The sequence below is a fragment of the Macrotis lagotis genome, chromosome 6 (genome assembly GCF_037893015.1).
Source record: "Macrotis lagotis isolate mMagLag1 chromosome 6, bilby.v1.9.chrom.fasta, whole genome shotgun sequence".
Classification (NCBI taxonomy): Eukaryota; Metazoa; Chordata; class Mammalia; order Peramelemorphia; family Peramelidae; genus Macrotis; species Macrotis lagotis.
This window is the reverse complement of record NC_133663.1, coordinates 59,324,314-59,329,219: the sequence shown is the minus strand read 5'-3', so window position 1 is coordinate 59,329,219 and position 4,906 is coordinate 59,324,314.

Sequence of the window (4,906 nt, the reverse complement as noted above, 5' to 3'; positions counted from 1 at the left end):
GTGTACTGATCATGTTGCCTCTGGAGAGCATATTTTCCAGTCAAAGTCCTGCAATGAGTCATCTCTCCATTGTGACTGAAGCACACAGCAGGACTGCTATGGTGTGTAATTCAATATTTGTGTAAGCTGATTTGAGGCTTCAACTTTCTGGGTCATGGAGGGGATTTTGTCCAATATTTTACTCCTGTAGGTTTGAAGTCAGAGACTCAAAGTCAACTTCCTAAGAAATCTGACTTCTAAGACTCCTTATAGTTATTCTTAGGAACATCCTTTTTTCAATTACAAGAGAACCCTGTTACAGCATGGCTCATTATCATATAGATTCATATTATAACATCTGAACCAAAATATGGCTCCTGAATCACAATGAGTATAAGGAGAAAATCCATAGTATAGAACAGTAAGGTAGATTCCGAGCTTGCCCTCTAGCACTTAAAAAGTGAAGGTTATATAGATGTATCACAGAGAAGAAAAGGCTCAGTTTTCCAGACCTGGTTGGTGGTTCTTCATGTGAGAGGCAAGTTTAGCAAATGCATTCCTCTGAGGAAAATAAACAACATTCTCATCATTGTCATTGCCATTAGAATCAAAAGCATTTATAATTTTTTTTTTAAATTTTGCAAATCTCCACATATACTTCTCATTTAATTAACTTGGATCCTTTTTCTATAAGAGGAAAACAATTACGATTTTTCAATATTGTAACAGGATACCTTGGGAGCCATATCAAAGGGGCTGAAGATCATAATGTGAACAATCATCAGATAGCTGGTTTTTGGTTAATTCATCCATTACAATTCTACAATTCTTGGACAAAGTAAAAAGATATAAAGCAAAAGAAGACAAATGGGTTCTCGATAATATCTCTGATAAAAGATTCATTGAGAAAAGAGCTCGAAGCACTTTGTTGTTTTGAAATATGGGAAATATCTCTGGGCGTACAAGTTCTGTTCACACAGATAATCACAACTAGTCTATAGAGAATATGATTCTCTGATAGCCTTAAAAGAGAGGACTGCTTTTCTTCCAACTATGAGAATTCAGGTGCAGACATGTCTGAAGGCAGGAAGATGAATTATATGACCTCTCAGAATTCCTGTGGGAGAGACCATGCTATGATCCCATAATTCTATATACCTCTTGGGAGTTCCATAATATATAGAATCTCAGAAATGTCATGAAAGTTGTGTTATTTTTCTCTTTATCTGCCAATAAATTATACATGAATGTGATAATACCAGAACCATGCTTTACTTAAAATGATTAATTTTAACATTGAGAAATTTCTAATTTTAATCTAATTTTTCAGAACTTCTCTTGTAACATACAATGGGGATTCTCAATGATTAATAACCTCAGTGGCTTGTCTTTCCCTCAACCAAGTAATTCTGGGAACTTCTGAAGTTGGCACATAATCTGGGATATTCAGTTCCACGTCTGCTAGCAAACCCAGACCACCATGAGGTTTAGAAACAGATAGCATTTATTCAGACCATAAATGAACAATAAAACAACAGAAAATAAGAGCCATAGATTTAGAGCTGCCCTTATTCGGGACCTGAATGAACAACAGAAACTAGGGGTCATAGATTTAGAGTTAAAGCTGTTTTAGAGGTCATCCGGGGAAACTCCCTCATTTTACAGTAGTGGAAATTAAGTCCAAGTTGGCTGAATAATCTTGGTTAGATGACCATTTACCTAGTAAACATCTAAGACAGTATTTGAGACATCTTCAAAAGGCCAGGTCTCAAGTCTTATGTATGATAGCGTGTTGCTTTTCTGAGTAATTATAGCCCACATTTTCCATGAATATAGTCTCATTCCCTTTGTCCCTAGAATTGTTTGGGTGTCAAGCACCCACTCACCCCTTTCTACCCATGCCTCAAAGAGGCTCCAATAGGGGAAAAACTTGACTAAGTCTTCTATCTAGGCAAGGTGCAAATTTCAGTAAAGGTCAGATTTACATTCAGAATGTTCCTTTGCTCTACTTGCAGCACTGATCCATTAGCCAAAGTCTTTGTGGCTGACTTTGTTGTTAAAATGGCCTGCCCTTCCTATCTCATGGCAGCCTTCCTCTTCCTGGCAATTTCTTTCTCTCACCTATCTTTGTCAACCCCTGGAAAGGACAGCCTCCTGGGAAAATGAACCCCTAAATTCCTCTGATCATACCTTGGATCCAGTCTTCTTTCCCATAACCAGAACCTGCTTTAAATCAGAAAGATCTCCATTTACATCCTGCCTCACTTCTTTAGCCATGTGACTCTGGGCAAGTCAACTCAAACTCAATCTCCTCATCATTAAAATGGGGACAATAATGAATCTATCTGATAGGATTGTTGTGAGAATTAGATGAATTCTGCTCATATATAAGCATAAAAGGTAACATAAAGTATTTTTCACTTTAAAGTGGGGTAAATCTTAGCTCTCAGGATTATGAACCTCTGACTCCCCTCCATCCCTCTCCCTCTCCCCCCACCCCAGTTTCTGTGCAATGAGACAAGAAGGGAGATGGAAAAAAAAAGGCAGGTCTGTTTCCCATTCTGTCCGCTGCTAGTTCTTTAAAAACTTCAGCCAAAATGAGTTGAATTTTATAGTTTCTGGAGAGAAAACTATTTGTAACAAAACTTTGTTAGAAAGTAGTATTTCCTTTTATGTCCTGTGCCATAAATTGCTTGGGTGGCACATGGGATTCTAATTACAAAACAGAAGAATGAGATAGAATGAAGATCAATAAAATCAGAGGCGTGTTTCTGTGCATATTGTTACAGGACTGACACTTGAAAAGTTTCCATTGTTTCACACCTATAATATGTGCATTATATGAGAAGGGGAAAAAATGAGGCCCAGAGTATCATTTCTGCATGGGTGTTATAGGCAGACAAAAGGTTTTTGAAGCCAATTTGGATTGCATTTGTGTGCTTTATAGGCATGAAATTATAGATGGATGGAAACCCTACTACCACATAAAAGTCTTTCCTTAATGATTTTCTCTTCATATAGTTTACATTTGGGTGTGATTATATTTAGTATTCACTTTAAATATCTCACTTCTCTTTTTTTATTTCTTTCCTAGTAGAAGAACCTTTCAAATAGCATTCAGGACCAGAGACCAAAAGAATAAGAAACAAAAAGGGCCATCCATCTCAATACAGCAGTAGTTACTAAAAAAAAAAAAATTAAAAACCTTTTCAACCTTATTTCTAAAAAAAATTCTACATTAATAGATTCTTTTTTTTAGAATTTTGCAAGGCAAATGGGGTTAAGTGGCTTGCCCAAGGCCACACAGCTAGGTAATTATCAAGTGTCTGAGACCAGATTTGAACCCAGGTACTCCTGACTCCAGGGCCAGTGTTCTATCCACTACACCACCTAACTGCCCCAATAGATTTTTTCTCTTAAAAAAAAGAAAGAAAATGTATCCATTTAGCTTGGAAGAGGAAAAGAATTTATTAAACACCTACCTAGTTCCCGGTCCTAATAGCTTTATAAATATTACCTCATTTGATCCATACAACCCTGTGAGGGAGGTTTGTGCCAGCTATTATTACGCCACTTTACAGTTGAGGAAACTCAGACAGAGGTTAAATGACTTTACAAAGGTCACATTGCTAGCTAGTAAAAAGTCTGAGACTAAATTTGAATTCAGATTTTTCCCCACGTCAAGTTTAGCACTTCATTTCACCATGCCTAGACATAGGGAAGGGTTTTCTACTCTGTTTCTTAGGACTGTTTCAAAGGATGGAAATTCCCAGTGATCTAGGGCATTTATAGTTTAAAAAGGAAAAAGTCAACCCCCCCCAAAGGATTACATCTAAGTCTTGATTATTGTAAATAATGAGACCTGTGAAGTAGCCATGTATATTTGAATCCATGCTATTCAAAGTTCTAGTTATAGGAAATAAGGTCATAGATTCCAACTCAATGGAAATATTCAGGATGAAATCTGCTAATCTGATCTCTTCACAGGATTTAGCCACACTAATTGAGACCTAGCTAAGATTTTTCTGTAGTCTTAAACCTAGCTCTAAATCGTTATCTACCTCTTTTTCATATAGAATTTGAGTTGACAGAAATTACAGAACTCATCCCTGACTGAACCATTTTGACAATGATTCTTCTCTGTTCTGTTTAGTAACAAGAATAGACTCAGGGGCTCAGGTGCCTAATTACCATCCCCCCCCCCAGTTCCTAGAAAAATAAGGCAGAAAGTGTTATAGCAGACTTCCTGAGACTGAAAAGCCATGCCAGCCCCAAGGAATCATAACTTTAAAATAAAAGAAGAGCCATTCTTTGGGATTTCTCACTATTGGGGGAACTGATTCAGTTTCAGGTTACCCTCCCCAGAGAAGTCCATTCACATTTAGTTCAGCCGGGATACAAAGCTTGGCCAATATAGTATGGGCTGTGGAACCAGAGGCAGGTCATAGAGGTTTCCAATTCTTTTCTAAATTGGGGGAATCAGATATTTCCTGGGTTACTTGAATGGGGACGGAAAGGTGGAAGTGGGGATGGGTTGGGATTTTTTCATCAGACCTTCAGTCCCTCCCCACCCTGTGTACATGGCAGGGGGCCCTGTCATTTAATCACAGACCCCAAGAGACACGCATTATGATTAAATCAAGTACTGGTTTAACAGGGTACACCTAATAGGCACCTCGACTCCTCAGATGATGCACAAGCAACATTCTTTCCTTGAGCAGCACATCCAATAGCTCCAATTCTGCTGAAACCCTAAATCTGGATCATGCAGGCCACCTCTTCACTACCTTTCCGGGTAAGGCAGGGCTGGCCAAACGATGTTCTGAGGCCTGTGGCCTCGTTCCATGTAGCTTCTATACTACCAGGAAAAGGAGCAATGTTTTCCACTGTCTGAACTCGCTCTGTGGCTTTATGGTGTACCACACTC